Here is a 20,000-nt window from a genome sequence, read left to right as displayed (position 1 = left end):
GACGCACTAAATATACACTATTCTGGTAAATCCACTCTGTTAACTGAATCACTGCAAATGTTTTATCTTCGTGGATTTTAAACTATGTTAAATCATTTTGAATGTGCTTCATTTTGAAATCCCTGAATTTAACTCCCGAAAACGGTTTTTTTTACAATGGTTTAACGTTTTCATTAATCAATCAAAGGCGTCGTTAGGAACGGCCATAATGGATTGACACCTATTCCTCTACTGTTTCTCTGTATCACGCTGAATTTCCCTACGTTAAGGGCACACCTATACCTCTACGTATGTATGTATATATGTATATGTAAGTATTATGTATGTATGCGTTTATGTATGTAGATATATGTGTAGGCGGATGATATATACACAGAGCCCAGTGTATAGTGGCTGTGTGGTAAGTAGCTTGTTTACCAACCACATGGTCCTGGGTTCAGCCCCACTGCGTGGCATCTTGGGCAAGTGTCTTCTACTATAGCCTCGGGCCGACCAAAGCCTTGTGAGTGGATTTGGTAGACGGAAACTGGAAGAAGCTCGTCGTATATATGTATATATATATATGTATGTGTCTGTGTTTGTCCCTCCAACATCGCCTGACAACGATGCTGGTGTGTTTATGTCCCCGTAACTTAGCGGTTCGGCAAAAGAGACCGATAGAATAAGTACTAGGCTTCTAAAGAATAAGTTCTGGGGGTCGATTTGCTCGGCTAAAGGCGGTGCTCCAGCATGGCTACAGTCAAAAGACTGAAACAAGTAAAAAAAAAAAAGAAAAAGAGTGATTTATGTATAAATGCTTTGCTAAACACGAAAATAACGTCATCCTTCAGTGGCACAACGTTTGCTAAACCATGCCTTTCTACGGGTAGCTTAACTTCACATCTCAGTTCTCATCTCCATACGCTTGTCCCAAGTGACACAAAGATCATTCCTGCAGAAATATGCCACGCTGATCTAAAACAAGCATTTAAACATCTATGAATCACACAAGACAAACATCATTGTGCCACTCGAGGTGAAGCATATTTTCACTCTTTCTAATGCAACTTTCAAACAGCTCTCTCGACTCAAAAGCCACTCACGAACTTATGCACGGAAAAAGTATATCTCACAAGAAGTGGCCAAATTTTTAATGGGAGCAATCAGTTTCTATTTGTAGATCTAGAACGATGAAAGTACATTTACATAGTAGAATATACATGTTCATCTATGTATATATGCACGCGTACATGGCTCTACGAACACACATCACACGCTATATATATAGTTGTATGCTGTCAACTTAATGTGACAGTCCCATGAGGGGAATAATACTACTGCTATTTAGCCCTAGGAAGCACCACTGCTTCCTGTCGGCCTTGACACATTTCCTGTGTCCTTATGTTTACAAGGGGGAGACAAGCACCTCCACCCAGCTAAGCCTGCATCCAGAGAGTAGTTTCTGAGTCTTGCTCGTCATCAGTCTGGAGTAGCATGGCTTGCTATTGGAGGGAAAAAGGCACATATAGGGGTGGTGATGTGAAACACCCAGACTGAGGAAGTCAGATACCATGGTAGTGCTCCAGCATGACCAAAGCCGCATGGCTGAAACCAATAAAAGCCTAAATATATGTATATACATCACGCTCCTAAACACAGGTATTTTGAATCAGTATTTTTGCAATTTGACAGTCCTTTGCATGGAATTTCGTCTGTTTTTTTTTTTAGCCAAGGCCCTGAAGAGGCTTCTATAAATAGATAGGGATTTTTATAAATTAGCTAGTGTATATAAATCCAAACGAATTGATGGCTTTATTTGTTGTTTTTTTATTTGTTGTTATATTTTTTATAGTATATTATATTATATCATAATGTAAATAAATTCTTAGTTTGTCAATTGTATCTCTCCATTTCATTTAATATTTGTATGTGTATATATATATATATGTGTGTGTGTGTGTGTATGCACACACACACATCACATGTAAATAACAAGAGAGAAAAAGAAAATAGACTTTCACGTGATTCTTTATTAATCTCAACGATCGTTTCGACCATCGTGCATCGGTCTCTCGCGAGTGACATTCTAGACAATTGGTTGTGGTGCATCTTTCGGTGCAGATGTGTTTCGTCAGGTGATTTTTCAAAAGGGATTTACGATAAACACTTGATTTATTACAACAATTTGCACTTTATTTAAACTAGATCGCCAGGGAGAAGATAGAACAATCCTTTGGTGACAATTGAAACCAACTCGGAAAGGAAAGGGGAATAGTTTGAAGAATCAAAAGAATTTTGTAAAACTGAGATATCATTAATGAGAAAAAAATAGTGATTGCTTGGAGAGAAGGCAATAGCACCACCACCATTGCTTGACAACCGATGTTGGTGTGTTTACGTCCCCGTAAGAAACGATAGAATAAGTACCAAGCTTACAAAGAATAAGGTCAGAGGTCGATTTCTTCGACTAAAAGCCGGTGCTCCAGCATGGTCACAGTCAAATGACTGAAACAAGCAAAAGAATAAAACAATGACAGAATATATATATATATATATATATATATATATATATATATATATATATATATATATATATATATATATATATATATATATATGCACATACACAGAGAGAAAGAGAGAGAGGGAGTCTGACAGACAGGCGGATGAGTTTGTGTCTAGTCGTTGTGTAACATACAAACATTCATACTGAGATCAAAGTAAATTTTCCAATTGTACAGACGCTCACTTAATTTTTTCCACCACCACTAATGAGTTGTATGAACTCTACTACCATAAATATGTTAAGATAATGAATCTGTAAGGCGGTGACAAGCTGGCAGACACGTTGGCACGCCGGGCGAAATTCTTAGCGGTATTTCGTCTGCCGCTACGTTCTGAGTTCAAATTCCGCTGAGGTCGACTTTGCCTTTCATCCTTTCGGGGTCGATAAATTAAGTACCAGCTACGCACTGGGGTCGATCTAATCGGCTGGCCCCTTCCCCATAAATTTCAGGCCTTGTATCCAGAGTAGAAAAGAATCTGTTTAATCACTATAGAGTCTCTGTTATGGTGGAGACGTTCGAGCTACGACTATTCTTATCTATCGTTCTCATTGGTGAAGTTCTTGAACGGCAGGCAATGGGGCAGGCTCTGTTAAGAAAGAATCATTAGGAAAGGTACATAGTGAAAATATATTCCGACATGCGAGAATCTCATCAACTTAATGGAGAAAGTTTTCGAAAGGGATATAAATGAGGGAGCAAACCAATATATTCTAAGAGAACACGAAGATAGCTTTCGGTTTGAGAGTAAAATAAGAAGTTGAACACTTGATGGCGATGAGACTGACGCTATTCCTTCACTACATTCTGAAGTAAAAATTCATATCTATCTATCTATATGTCTGTCTGTCTGTCTATATATTTTTCCGTCTGTGTGTCTGTAAATCTATCTGTCTGTCTGTCTATCTATTTGTCTGTCTATCTATATATCTGTCCGTTTGTGTGCCTGTTTATCTATCTATCTGTTTGTTTATCTATTTATCTATCTATCTATATATATATATATATATATATATATATATATGCATATATACATACTTAAATATAAATATATATATATATATATATATATATATATATATATATATACATGTATGCATATATATGTCTGTGTATGTATGCCAGAAGGTTTGCAAATCTAACGGAGGCCTCAAAAGACATTTGAAGATCCGCAAAGATCAGAACTTAACTGCAGCTCTTGAGGGTCCAAATCGGAGGTGTAATCGACGTGGTTGTCTTTTCAGAATATTGTCTGGTTTAAAAAGCCACATCTGATGCCATGATGATTCTAAGGTGTGGGTAGGTACAGGTATATATGTATGTATGTACATATATATGTGTTGCCTTCGAAGCACGGAGTAGATAGGACAGGGACAACTGACGAAGGGTTATACACTTTATGTTGCATGTCTCGTTTCTCTGTTAGTTTTTTCCGTTGCTCGAAGAAAGTTCGATTTCTGTTTTCGTTTATATGTTTTCGTTTCTCATTGTGTTTAAGGTTTTTTTTATGTCCTGTACCCATATATGCATGTATGTATACATATAGATCTAGGTATGTACATATATGTATCGATATATGCATATATTTACATATTATTTATAACATGTATGTATGTATGTAGGTAGGTAGATAGGTAGGAAAGCTTGTATGTCTATACTTGTATGTGTGTATCTATGTATGCACATATCTTTGTACTTACGCATGCGTATACACATATCTAGATATGTGTCCCCTATATGTGTCGTTATTTACATATAATTACCTTTTGCTGCTGCAAATCCCCATTTTTTCTTCTCTCGGCAAAATCTCTTCCTTTTTCTTTTCTCTTTTTACATTTTCCTTAATATTTTCAGACTTACAACCAGAATCATTCTTCTGTCACTCCAACACTTTGTTTTCTCTTCTTCACTCATCCTTTTTTTTTTCAAATATAATTCTACATTTTCGTTTTTATTCCCTAATACCTAAACGAGTTCTGACATTCTACCTATTTAAAAGTATTTATTTCCGTTACCAGTTTTTTTCTTTCATTGTGCTCTCATCTGGTAGCTCTTACCAAGGCTAATGTTTCCCAATCAGGATACGTTCGCCTCCATTTTCCTGGAGGCTCTTCACGTTACGTAAACATATACCCAAGTAAACAAGATATTTAAGTCGACGCTGCACAACTTTGTTTTTACGCTGCACATTGTTCGGAATCATATTTCTGTCAACAACAGAGTAATCTTATCCTACAATCTTAATATTGTCTTTTTCGTGATATAAATGTGTGTATAGCAATGTATGTATGTACGAGTGTGTGTATAGCAATGTATGTATGTACGAGTGTGTGTGTATGTATGTATGTATGCATGTATGTATGCATATACGTATGTATGTATGTGTGCTTGTAAGTATAAATATATGTATGAATGTATGTATTGTATGTATATTTGTAAGTATGTATGCATGTATGTATTTGTATATGTATATATTTATATGTATGTAAATATATAGATATGTATATACATAAATACACATCTATGTATGCATGTAAGTATGCATGTATGTACATATGTATATATACTGATATATATATATATATATACATGTACATATATATATATATATATATATATATATTTGTGCGTATATGTATATACTATATGTATATACATAAATACACATGTGTATATACATAAATATACATGTATGCATGCATGTATGTATGTATGTATGTATGTGCTTATGTATATCATCTACTGCTTACACCGTTCCCATGTAGTCATGTGGCAAGGTTGTCTTTCTATTTGATATTAATATTCTAGGTTGCCGGAGATTTCCTAGTCTTTGACTTAATTCCGCTTACCTGTAATCCTGGTTCCAGTAAAGATGCAATAAACTACTTCGGGTTTAACTCTGCTTAGATCTGACGTTGGTCTTCATAAATAAGTAATGTACCTGTTACATACATAAACACACACACGACACTCCTATATCTGTGTGTGTGTGTGTGTGTGTGTGTGTGTGTGTGTGTGTGTGTGTGTGTGTGTGTGTGTGTGTGTGTGTGTGTGTGCGTGTGTGCGTGTGTGCATGTGTGCGTGCGTATGTGTTTTCATCGTGCTTGTATTTGTGCATATATGCGTCGAGGTATAGATTAACAAAGTCGGACAGTTCGTATGGTTAATATGCCACCAGGTCCGATTGCATCGCAAAGCATCTTGGGTAAATATATCTCAGCATGGCGTCGGGGTCAACCCAAGACCTATGAGTGAAGCTGTGTGGAAGAAAACTATAAAAGCCTGTCAAATAGTTGTACAGTTGTCACACTGACCCTGTCCTAGGTATTACATTCTGGGCACAACTTTCTGAGAGATACTCAGCTACTTTTACAATAATGCAATCGAACTCGAGCATTAATCGTCGATAGTGGCGAAGATCCTTCTACAAGGTATAGACGAGACAAATCATCTCAAAGGATTTATATTTGTTGAAATTTATAATCCATAAATTGGAAGAGACTTGATAAGAGATTGACAACAACATATTATAGTTTCTGTTTAAAACATGTAAACACATACATACTTATTATACACATACGTGCATATATCTTTACGTACATACATACGCACGAACAAACTATTCACAAACTAATCAGAAACACTGGGCTCGATGTAATCGACTTCACCCTTCCCCCAAAACTTCAGGCCTTGTGCTTTTAGTAGAAAGCATTGTTATAATGATGATGATTATCATCATCATCATCATCATCATCATCATCATCATCATCATAATCATTATCATTATCATTATTATTATTATTATTATTATTATTATTATTATTATTATTATTATTATTATTATTGTTGTTGTTGTTGTTGTTGTTGTTCTTGTTGTTATTATAGATGTCGCACAGTATACAATATCGTGATGTTGATTGAAGATATTGTGTCTACCGGGGGTGTTTGTACTGTTTGTCAAGTCACAACAAGGATCTCAGACAGACAGTACTTTACGCAATATGTGTGCAATTCCAAGTAACGTTGACTTTTGCAATACACCTCGATTTTTAGGGTATTTCTAAGCTTTCTAGATTGGGTGGTATTGAACTCAATCTCCGATGACAATAGGGATAACCTTTATGTTTGACTCTTGTAGTTGCCACATCTTAGCGATCTCAATTCTCAGGTCTCCATATTATTATTATTATTATTATTATTATTAGTAGTAGTAGTAGTAGTAGTAGTAGTAGTAGTAGTAGTAGTAGTAGTAGTAGTAGTAGTAGACCAATATCACTCATCAGCAAACAATTTGTTCGCTGAAAGTATTATGAAAGTGACCGGCTTGAATTAGGCTCAAAGATTCGGGTGCTTCTGTCTGACGAGGGAAAACATATCGAAACGCCAGTGTCCCAGAATCCTGTGCGTCAATGTGCCAAATAGATTGCAAATCGTCTTAAAAGAAAAGAAATGTTTATTTTGCTATGACGAACACAATGGCGATCATCATATTTTGCGCCAGAACCTGCCTAGAATGGATATGCAAAGAATCGTTCCAGATCTCGCTGTGCAAATAACGATTTTTAAAAATGATTATCATTCCTTGTAATCTAGCGGTCCGGCAAAAAGAGACCGATAGAATAAGTACTAGGCTTACAAAGAATAAGTCCTGATGTCGATTTGCTTGACTGAAAAGCTGCTCCAGCATGGCCGCAGTCAAATGACTGAAACAAGTAAAAGAATAAAAGAATTAAAATTTCTTCAAATAATTCCATGTTAGAGGTGTGAAGTGAGTTTCGAGGAAGAGAATGTGTTACAATGGCATTGTGGAAACGAAACAGGTTGGCTGGTTGGTTGGTTGGTCGGTTGGGTGGGTGGGTGGGTGGGTGGATGGATGGATGGCAAGGCTACACTCTGCCAGAGGCGAACCAACTACTTCGCAGATCATTTCTATTTCCATCGTTTCCTCTCTCTCTCATTCTATCCCCCTTTCAGTCACCCCACCCCATTCCTTGACTCTGCTGCACTTCTTCATCTCCCCTGAATCTCCTTTCCCTCTGTCGTCATCACCACCACCACCATCATCATCATCATCATCATTTTCATCGTCTTCATCGTCACCAGGACCACCATCCTCATCATCAATATCATCCCCTTCATCAATCATCACCATCAATCATCATCATCATCATCGTCATCACCATCATCATCATCATCACCATCATCGTCATCATCATCGTCATCATCATCATCATCATCATCATCATCATCATCATCGTCGTCATCATCATCATCATCATCACCATCATTGTCATCATCATCGTCATCATCATCGTCATCATCATCATCATCATCATCGTCATCGTCGTCATCACCAATACCATTAACATCGCCACCGTCGTCTTCACCCTCATTACCGTCGTCGTTGTTTCCTGTATTACTATGGCTATTGTCGTTCTCACCACAAACAGCTCCGCCGCCGCCGCCCCCGCCGCCCCCGCCGCCCCCGCCGCCGCTGTCCCCGTTCATTCTAAGAACCCCTTCAGTCTAACCCTATCCATTAATCCATTAATAAAACTGCCATTGTGTGAAGCAGGCCTCGGCACCGTCAAATAAATAGTTTACATTTCAGAATCTCTGTTACCATAGCAACCACTAATTATCTCACTTTGCTGCCCCCAGCAAACCACGAACCCTCTACGCGGTCGCTCCATCTGCTGGAAATAGCAGTTATCCTACTCTAAATCATATCTCACAGTCTCAGAAGGAGGCTGTGGATATGTTTCTCGTTCTCTTGCACACAGGAAAAGGCTAGGGTGGTCACGGATGGACTACCTTTGTCTTTTCGATCGGAACTAAGACCCAAGCAATCGCAACAACAACTTTACTCTTAGACATTTCTAAGTAAAATCCACTGAAACATTTGCACACACTTATACTTACATACGCACACACACACATACACGCCTTGTGAGTAGAACTGATAGATGGAAACTGAAAGAAGCTCGTCGTATATATGTGTGTATGTGTGTGTGTGTTTGTGTATGTGTATGTGTGTGCGTGTATGTGCCTCGCCACCACCTGACAACTGGTGTTGGGGTGTTTATGCCCCGTTAACTTTGCAGTTCGACAAATGAGTTCCGAGCTTTAAGAATATAAGTAGCGAGGTCGATTCGTTCGACAAAAATTTCTTCTAGGGCGTGCCACAGTATGGCCGCAGTCTAATGGTTGAAACAAGTCAAAGATAAAAGATGAAAGATGCTGCCTAATGAGTCCGTCATCTTTTTAATAGCCGCTGGGAGATGAGGGTTAAAGAGCTGTTATTTCGAGTAGGATATAATTTGTTTGAAGTCTTGTACTAAAGCGAATGAATGTGCTGAAGCAACGGAACAGAATCTTGTTTTTTAATTAGAGAGTACAACAGTGACCACTGCTTTGGAGGGGATGAGGTAGCCACAGATTCAAACCTTGTATCAAATATTAGTGACCTCTCTCTCAATAGGACCCCAAGTGCCAAGTGGTTGTGTTAGACCAGGCGGCGAAATTCTTTTTTTCCATGGGAGTTCCGGACTCCAGTAATGTAAATAGAGGAATTTATCTGTAATATATGTGACAATTATTTGGTTGCCATAATAAAACTCCGAGTTTCGGGGCGGAAATTTGCTCCGGCATCTCGTCAGTTATTAAGACAAACAAAAATGCTATGAAAATGGCGTGTCTGTTGTGCTAAATAATGGCTTTTTAGCAAAACAGACACACTTCTATTTGTTGTTTTTCCTCCATTTTCTTATCGTCTATATATACATTAAACTACCGTTTACCCCTTAAATTACCTGCTGCCGTATACCTTATACCAAGGACCATACTTACTGAGGTGATTACCAGGAGTGCCTCCGGATACTTCTATCCTTTAGAGGGCTTAACACCTCTAACTTATACCTTTCTTAGATTACTCGCCCCACCGATTTGACTCCTTTTATGTTTTATTTTAATTTTATTTTTATTTTAATTTTTATTTTTATTTTTACATGAATATCTGTGTATTACTTTTTCTTTTCTTCTCAGGATTTTATATTCCTATTTTATTTTATATTATTATTTCATTTTGTCATTTTATTATATTGTTCTTAACCACCAACTTAACACTACACACTGAATCGTGTCAAGGTATGGACGGATTTCGGAGTACCGAGGAAATTACGTGTAAATGGAGAATTCTACGAGGTATAGTACAATGTATAGTACAATGCAAAATACCAAAAGGAACCTCACCCCTTACATCTCACCTTTCTTCCTCCTTTAACGCCGATGTGATATAATTTCTTGGGAGAGAAATACTTCTGCGGCTGAAGATAGCTTTGTATTGTCAATTATACACTGATATAAAGCTTGAAACACGTGTACCGCAGAATCCTTTGTGTTTTTGTTTTTATTTTTTGCATTTACAATTCATTATATATATATATATATATATATATATATATATATATATATATATATAAAACCCATTTTTCCCGCCCTTAAAATACCGGATCTTTTTACCTCGTTCATAACAATCATTATTCTAGAATTTATATTAAACTATGTTGAGATTTCACTTTATATCCTTGCAAATTCCACAAAATAACTTATTTTAAACTATATTTCCTTACAACCAAAATTCAATTTTCATTAGACATGAGGATTCCTGACGTAAACCATTTCATTTCCACTTCAGAAATGTAACTGAAAGGTCAACCTAAATACATCCTTACCACACTTGTAATTAATTCGAAGAACGACTGTAATTGTTCTCATCATTAATTTTGTTCCTTTCTTTAACAAACCCTAATGTTCAATCAACTGATTCCTCTCCTTCTTCTTTTCTTCCTCTCCACACAATATCACATCCATCTCATTTTAGACATTCAATCTCTCTTTCTTCTTGTCTTCTCTAAACTCTATTTTTTCTCAGTTACCATTTAATAACAGTCAATGACTCTTTCTCTTTCTCTCCCTCTCTCTCTCTCCTCCCTCGCTCTCTCTCTCCCTCCCCCCTCTCTAGATCTTCCTCCTGCCACTCTTCTTTCATACGCCATTAATTTTATATTTTTACACCCTTGTCTTCATCAGCCTCTTCTTCCTTGCATCAGTTTGGTTTTTCTTGTACCAAAAGCATCAGTCTTCCTCTCTACGACTCTCTCTCTCTCTCTCTCCCTCTCTGATGCCATCATTCATTTCCTCCCTTACACACTCCCTTACTCATTCTTTCTTTCTCCTCCTATCCCCCCTTCTCTCTCTCCCTCAGTCATTCACTTTTACTCTTTCCCTCTCTCCTAATTCCCTCTCTCCCATCAGATCTATTGAAACTCTCCATCAATCTTCTCTTCTCTCTTTATCTTTTTTATCTCCAAATTTTTTCTCTCAGATTTTCTCTCTCCCCTCCCCCCTCCCCCTTCATTTATCCATAATTCTCCATCTCTCATAATTCTCTCCTCTTCCCTTTCATCTCTCTCCCTCCTCTCCTTTTCAGACACAACACATAGAGATAGAGGTAAAGAATTACTCGATTCTCGCCATTCCTCCTTGTCTACCCTTATTCCACCCAGTCATTCGCTGAACCACCCTACCATGGTAACTTCCTCTTTACCATTAATTGATTTTGTTCTTCTTTCGTTTGTAATTTCTCTATTTTTCTCTGTTTTAGGAACCGAGCAAAGAACCCGTCCAGTAAAACCATTCAATTCTTCCTCTGCTCTTTTACACATTTTCTTCCATTTGCAAGTTAACGTTTATCTTGTCTGCAAAGATTAACAGATAAATTTCATTTTAATGAAGACCATTTTGAAATCAAGACCGAAATCTCACCTCTACCGAAAACACGAAGGCATCAATTAGGGGGTTTTTTTTACCTTATTTCTCGCTTGTAAGCAGGAGTGCTAGCAAAATATTGAAAGTTACGGAATATTGGTTGTCAGATTAAGCACGCCAAGTTAATAACCAAGAGATATTTCGCATAATAGGAACTGTAAATTTGTGCATTTACAAAAATTATTGGTCGGGATTAATTTAAAATACAAAAAACGCTCATCAGAAAAACACAAATTGCTTTTTTAGCGCTAGCCGTTTGCCAGCAATTCCTATTACACCATAGGCGGCTTGTCATTTTATTTAAAATTAGATTGTTTTTTTTGCTATTTTCACCATATTAATTTATCTTTATGAAATAATTCATCAGTCACTTGATGGTAGCATACTAGGTTATAGTACTAATGATTTTCACAACGGGGTGCCCGACATCCGTTTAACGTCTGTCACTGGAAATACGTCCATTAACCGAATATAAATTATGACGCCCTCTTCTCTCTCAAACTGTTGCTTTATAAAACTTAATATAATCAAATCCTATATATATATATATATATATATATATATATATATATATATATATATATCATGTTACATATTATGAAATCTATTCTATTATGATTATATTTAATATAACATATTATAATTATATATATTACAATATATTATAATGTCTTACATAGCATATTATGATAGTATGTAAGCATATATATATATATATATATATATATATATATATATATATATATATATATATAAGAAAGAGAAAATGGAGATTATATATATATATATATATATATATATATATATATATATATATATATATACACATATATATATGTGTGTGTATATTGATAGAAAAGGTAAGACAACAAAAGAAAAAAGAGACCTCGATATTATGCAAATAGAGTAATTTATCTGTAAATAATATGTGACAATTATTCGGTAGCCATGATAAAACTCCAAGTTTCAGAAGTCGGGGCGGAAACCCACGCCGCCATCTCTTCAGTTATCTGGCCATCGAAGGATGCTATGAAAATGACCGTTAAACAAAGAGAAATTACTGTGTGATTGACCGTTATTAAGACAAAAGAGCTATTAGAATGACCGCTAAGTGAGGGGGAGGAGTAAAGGTAAGGGAGTAAAAATGTCCATAGTAATCGTGTAAGCGCACAAGTCTATATATACACATGCGCGCCCGCACACCCACGTACATGCGCCTATGTGTATATACTCATCCACCCTCACTTGAAATGCACATATGCTCACCCACACATTCGCCAAAAAAAAAATGTATATATATATACCCGCATACACGCTCACATACACACACACGCGCGTAACACTCTCACACACGTACACAAGCGCACAAAAAGGTTCATACACACGTCTATATATGCATACCCAAGAAAAAACAGGGTTAAAGGCAAAATACAGAAAAAAGTGTAAAAAAGCCATAAGGGTAAAACACGTCTATATGCGCACATTCTCGCATGCACGCACACACGCCTATATACGCAAGTACTCGCACACACACACACATCTAAAAACGCGCACAATTGGTTACATATACACGTCTATATACGCACAAGAAGAAAGCAGGGTGACAGGCAGAATGCAGAAAAAATATGTGTAAAAAATATGTAAAACAATATCTCTATAAATATGTAAAAAAATATTTAAAATATATAAGAAATATAAGTAGAAAGTATAGAGAGATAAAAAGCTTGTACATAGACACAATATAGAAAGGAAGTCCTATCAGTAATCTCGGGGGGGGGGGGCAAAAACGTAACAAATATTTAGCCACATGTAGACATGATCTGAAAAGTTCAGTTCTTGAATTTAGACATGTGGCGGGGGTCTAAGCTCCCTTTCCAGATGAGCCATTTTTCCATATCACAAAGACCGCAGCGGAAAGTGCTGCATCTGAGCATTTTGTCCGCGAACAGGTCGCGGTCTCAAAGCGACGAAAATATTTTGACACAAATGAGATTTAAATGTTGAAGTGAATCTAACGGTTTTGTGTCTTTTTAAATGGCTTATAAACACACAGAGACGTACACACACACGTACGCACATACATATACATATACATATATACATGTATCTATATGTATAAACCACGTGAGCACGTTGTCGACCAGACTATTGGATGTTGCTTTTACATCGCTAGACCCAATGCGCTTCGCATCGTGTTAGCTTTCGATAGAAGCCACCCCGTTGGCTTCGCGAGTAGGCCAACATTCGCGCCGATCGAAAGGGTGGTCCGTCATAGGGTGGCCCATTTACTGTTGAGTAGACTGGAGAAGGGTGAAATGAATGGTTTTGCTCAAGAACAAAACACATCGCCTTCTCTGGGAATCGAACTCAGGATCTAGCGATCTTGAGTGCAACACCCTAATCACTAACCACTAGTAATAATAGCTTGAAAGCTTGCTATAACATACATTAAAATCTTATCAAGTTTTTAGCTATTGGTTATTACAACAAAAAGAAACAGTTGTGATAAAAGCCCAGACGTTTCTGTTGTAAAACCTAAACGCTGGCAATCGGGAGAAATATTAGCAGTCGTGATCCTAACATTATACTGCTAACAGCACGATACATCGACAATTATGAAAGTATCAAGAGAACATTGATAATTCTTAAATACAGGTTAGCCTCACAACAGATATTGATATTTCATTAAAACAATTTTTTACAGTTTTAAAGAGAATAATGACACAGAATGGTAATTGTCTTGAATAATACACAAAATAGATTAACACTCTGTAGTTTGGAAATTGTGAAAATAATGGTTTAGAATATCAGCAATTTAATTAATCAAGTTTTATTAATTCATTTATTCATTTTATGACATTTTCATCAGAGAAAAATGGGAAATTTGAATAAGTGGCCTGGCCAGAAAATTCAATTTTAAATGGAAACTTAAGAAACATAAAACAAGGAATGGAAAAGGATTGGAGTTGAATCTACGAAATTCCTTGGAAATGATTTAAACAATAACAGCATCCATAGAAGAACAGTATGGCGGTGGGGAGAGACATAAATTGCAGAAGGAAAAGAAACTGTCAGCTCGTGTTTATTTCATTTGATTTACTTCACTAACGTTGTTTTGAAGTTGGGTGGACTTCATCCATCTCCCGGATTAAAGCAACCACCAGCCGGACATTAAAAGCCTTTCGTGGGGTGGGGGGTAGGCATTTGAGACAGGAGTCGAGACTGATGATTACTTCCCCTAGCCCCCACCCCAACTCTCCTTCCTACAAATCTCGAAGACTAATATTTTCGTTCGAGACTGTTATTCTTTTATTCTTGTTTCAGTCATTTGACTGCGGCCATGCTGGAGTAACGCCTGTAGTCGAACAAATCGACCCCAGGACTTATTCTTTGTAAACCTAGTACTTATTCTATCGGTCTCTTTTGCCGAACCGCTAAGTTACAGGGACGTAAACACACTAACATCGGTTATCAAGCGATGGTAAGGGGACAAATACAAACACACAAATATATACAAGCATATATATATATATATATATATATATATATATATATATATGACGGGGCTTCTTTCAGTTTCCATCTACCAAATCCACTCACAAGGCTATAGTAGGAAACACGGGGCAGTAGTAGGAGACATTTGCGCAAGGTGCCACGCAGTGGGACTGAACCCGGAACCATGTGGTTAGGAAGCAGGCTTCTTATCACACTGCCACGCATGCGCATATGGAATTTCTTAATGTTGCTTGAAAAGTTTTCATGAAGCCGCGTGGCTTAGTGGTTAGAATATCCGGCTTACAGTCGTGAGTTCGTTTCCCGGCGCCGCACTCTGTCCTTGAGCACGACACTTTATTTCACGTTGAGCCACTCCAAAAATCAGGCAAAATTTATTTGTACCTTTAATTTCAAAGGGGACAGCCTTGTCACATTCTGTGTCACACTGAATCTCCCTGAGAACTACGTTAAGGGTATGCGTGCCTGTGGAGTTCTCAGCCACTTTCATGTTAGTTTCACAAACAAGCCGTTCCACTGATCGCACCAAATGGAGCCCTCGTCGTCATAACCCACGGAGTGTCACTAAAATGTTTCATATGTTGATGGAATCTACCTTTAAATGAATTTCTTGTCATTGCCAGATACAGTGATTGCGGAGTGTCTTTGCGAATGTAATAACGGCATAACCTGCCATGTGATATCATCACCCAAGAACTGATGGGGAAGAAGACGCAACTAAATCTTTTGTTGTTGTTTGTCCCTTCTCGAGCCATGCTTGGCTTATAAGTGCCGGTTTCTCGGTTTCAATTGTGTATAGGTTACCCCACCTGGACGGGACGTCGGTCCGTCACAGATGAGATGCTAGATGCAGGAGGAAAGAGTGAGGGAAAGTTCTGGAAAATGAGTCAGTAGAAGTTCGGGACTACCTTCTGCCGGAGCAATGTCTGAGGCATTACCTTCAGACATCGCCCGGTCTGAGATTCGAACCCGCGATCCCCCGACCGCGAGTCCGCTGCTCTAACCACTACGCCATGTGCCTCCACCAATCTCTTAGTAAGTGCTATTTTCTGTTGTTTTTTTTTACTGGTCGTTTGTTATTGTTACTGTTATGTAACATAATGATTTTTCCCCATGTCAACGGTTGTAGAGTAGACGGCTTTTAAATTGATTCTGTTAAATGATTTATGAGTTTTATTGATTTTGTGGACGAAGTGTTAGTGATTAACAGTGAACGGGGGATTGAACCAGATCATATATTTGGTTTGAAAATTGTTGTTATTTGTTGTAGATGAATTATGTTATTGTGTTTTGATAATTATCCTGGGTGTGTGCTGAGTTAGACTCTGTGAAAGAGTGTTTCGTCAGACATTTATGCGTTAGCTTATTGCTATTGATATTACATAACTGAGGGCGGAGGGTTGACAGAGTCGTTAGCTCTCCGGACGAAAAGCTTAGCAGCATTTCGTACGTCTTTACGTTCGGAGTTCAAATTCTGCCGGGGCTGACTTTGGTTTTCGTCCTTTTGGTATCGATAAAATAAGTGCCAGTCATGTACTGGGGTCGATTCTATCGACTTACCCCCTCCCCTATAATTTTAGACCTTGTTCCTTCAGATGAAAGGAAAAATTGACCTCGACGGAATTTGAACTCAGAGTGTGAATGTTAAGACAGGCGAAATACCGCGCAGCATTTTTCCCGGCGTGCTAACGATTGTGCCAGCGTGCAGAATGATGATGATGATGATGATGATGATGATGACGACGACGACGACAATGATGATGATGATGATGATGAGTAATTTTACTTTAATTGATCAGAGTTAGCCATCAATGGAGGATATTTAAGGATGTCTGTTCATGTGAGGGGGGTTACTTTTTTTTCCCAAAAGCATCTGTTGCGTAAATGAAATAGCTATAATCCAGATTGGAATTGGTTTATTGATTTTTGGTTTACCAATTCCACTACAATGCTGACTTCTTTATGTCGCTTGCCGATGGTTATTTTTACAGGCCTCAGACGGACGAACCGAAAGGAAAGTCTCTAACTGATATCTAGACTTGCTAGAACTAACAACCAAACTATACCGTCTTCGGGAAGGACACATTGGATAATGTGATACATGATGTTCAATATCTGAGGAGAAGAGAAAATGGTGGGAGTCCTTTAACCATAGGTTTGCTCGATCAAGGTTCCCTTTGAGCTAAACAGCATCAAAAACGGAAGAATTGAAAGTTGACGCGTATTGTCATTTGAGTGGGATTTATGAACAGCTTGGTAAATACAGCTTTATTATCGATTCTAATCTTTTAGAATAGATTTAACTGACAGACACAAGGAAAGAGGACAAGAAAGGATTGCGATAATGCCACCATTAAGGTTCTTAGTGGGGTGGGGAATATTCGGTGGTGGTGCTCTGATTAGCAGAACACAGAACTGGCTGTAAATGGTCTGTTTTGAGTAGTAAGATCTGCCTTTGGATCCTTTCTGCTTCCTACTTGGGGGACCCTCATAGCCATTCCATGTTTCAAAAATCCCTTTTATATTTTTATAATCACATATTTTTAGGAACTGTATTCTTTTATTCTTTTACTTGTTTCAGTCATTTGACTGCGGCCATGCTGGAGCACCATCTTTTTTTTAGTCGAGGAAATCGACCCCAGGACTTATTCTTTGTAAGCCTAGTACTTATTCTACCGGCCTCTTTTTGCCGAATCGCTACTTTACTGGGACGTAAGCACACCAACATCGGATGTCAAGCGATGTTGGGAGAGGGACAAACACAGACACACAAACATATACACAGACACACACACACACACACACACACATATATATATATATATACACTTACATATACGACAGGCTTCTTTCAGTTTCCGTCTACCAGATCCACTCACAAGGCCTTGGTCGGCCCGAGGCTATAGTAGAAATCACTTGCCCAAGGTGTCACGCATTGGGACTGAACCCGGAACCATGTGGTTGGTAAGTAAGCTACTTACCACACAGCCACTCCTGCGCCTATGAAAAATTTCAAACGATATTTCGTGTATAGTAAAATCATAACCAGTTTATCGCTCATAAACTTTAACAATAAATTCTCATATGGACCTTTTAAGGGTCATATGGGCCCCTGTCGCGAACACTAATTTAAAGGAATGTTTGATGGAAGAATTTGTGGCCCAAGATTTTTTTTTTTTTTTTTGTCAGGGTGTTAGTTCAGTAAATGAAATGACAGGAGGCTACTAGTAAAAATCGAAGCCTAGTCATTGTCACAACTAGCTAGCATTGGAAGTGTGGCGTTCCTGATTAATTTAGCAATAATTAATTACGATAATTAATATGATATAATTATAAAATTGAGAGAACGACGATGAATAGGAAATATTTTTTTTAGTCTTGCCGAGACATACAGTCAGAATAACGAAAAACATACATACATACATACATACATACATACATACATATATATATATATATATATATATATATATATATATATATATATATATATATATATATATATATATATAATAGAATTCAAGCAAAATTGCCGAAAGGCTGTGCGAGCTGAGCAAAAATTAGATCAATAAAAGAAAGAGGCTGAAAGAAATAAAGAGGATTACAGAGAGGGACAGACAGACAGACAGAGACAGATAGAAAGATAGAGAGGAGGAGAGAGAGTGAGTAAAAGTGAGCGAGTGGAATGTTTAATGGCGTCGCGTGGCCCATTAATCATTGAATGGCTGAGAAAATGAGAGGGGAGTGAGTCAAGAAAATTGTAGTACGTAAATAGATTTATTTGGTGGTTGGTAATAAGGCATAGCTATTGTGTCGGTGGTCGAGCATAGATGCAGCGTGTAAGGGAATTTTTTTTAGAGTGAAAGACGAGGGGAGGGATATATCGGAATTGGGTTTGGTGCGATGAAAAAAGATGAAATATCGATTTATTTATTTTATTTATTTATTTTGACTAAGCAGGCACAAAGCTTATATATATATATATATATTAGTAAGATCGGGAATCTAAGGAAACTAGTGGTGATGTTGGCAAAAGTTAATCCGTATTTTGGGTAGATAGATACTTCGGAAGCAGTTATCTTGAAGCCCTTTCCCGAAGAAATTGGCGGTTAAAATTTTCAGGAAGTTACTTATTTCAATTAATTGCAAAGTATAAATATTTAAAAAAAGAAAATAAGAAGTTATGGCGTTCATGGTTTTCCCCGTTGAGTAATTGCGATATAAATAGGAAGAATTATATTTCGAATGAGTAAAATAATTTGCAGAGAAAGAGCAAGTTGTGGAATTATAAAAGAGTATCAGGGGTATTTGGTGGGTTGGTGAGAGTATGAAAATTGAAGAGCAAAGTGAAGATTGATTGTGGCTTTATAATGGAGATGACTGTACTCTGGGATGGAAACTGTAGCGTTGCGGTGATTGTTATTGCCGTTTTTGCTGTTACTTCAATCTTACGTGCTGAAAATGATAAAGGTTTGATTTCCGAGCGATTTAACTGCCATTTCTAGCAGACCGACATTGTTAGCTGGTGATGTGGAAAGCAATTACTGACGACAAAGAAAGTGGGGCTTAACGTTATAATTATTATTTCAAATGTAGAAACAAGGGTAAACGAGAAGAAAATTAGATTTTAAGGTTGATCATTTCTTACACAGAACCAATAACAGCGAAACCAAAGGACATTGAAATCAAACAGAAGACGGACTGAAGTAATGGTTTATTCATTAAGCAGAAGGTTAACTTTCCGTTGAGAGAGGTTAATGAGAACAACTTAGAAATATTTTACTGATTTTTCTTTTCATCAAGATCTAAAGTGAGTTACGGACAGCATTGGGTGCGTTTTCGGTCGCAAGTTTTATATAAGAATGCCCTTCTCCCACTGTTCGCCCAATCAAAGGCTAACGACAAGATGGCTGGGAGGCGTTCGAATTCAGAGTTACCTTCTCCTAGATAGATTGCAGATGTCGATCCTAGACAGATTGCTTTCTTGTAGTTAGCCTTTGACTGAGCAAAGACTGAGAGGACACACTGATGTAAAACATACATACTTACATACATACATACACATACATACATACATACATACATACACACATACACACACATACATACATACAT

At 37.4% G+C, this 20,000-nt stretch overlaps 1 protein-coding gene across 4 annotated transcripts in view; it reads right to left on the bottom strand.

Moving 5' to 3' along the window:
• The window catches only part of LOC106870014 (uncharacterized), a 449,496-nt gene that overhangs the window by 365,709 nt on the left and 63,787 nt on the right, over window positions 1-20,000 (bottom strand). For 2 of the 4 annotated variants that reach the window (XM_089350168.1, XM_052966859.2), the window contains exon 2: window positions 17,719-17,885. The exons of the other annotated variants lie outside the window; for them this stretch is intronic. The gene's annotated coding sequence lies outside the window, so the exon portion shown is untranslated. The remainder of the gene's footprint in view (window positions 1-17,718; window positions 17,886-20,000) is intronic. 4 annotated transcript variants of the gene reach the window in all.

Source organism: Octopus bimaculoides, chromosome 4 (assembly GCF_046866305.1).
Source record: "Octopus bimaculoides isolate indiv1 chromosome 4, ASM4686630v1, whole genome shotgun sequence".
NCBI lineage: Eukaryota > Metazoa > Mollusca > Cephalopoda > Octopoda > Octopodidae > Octopus > Octopus bimaculoides.
This window is presented reverse-complemented; position numbering and strand designations above follow the sequence as displayed.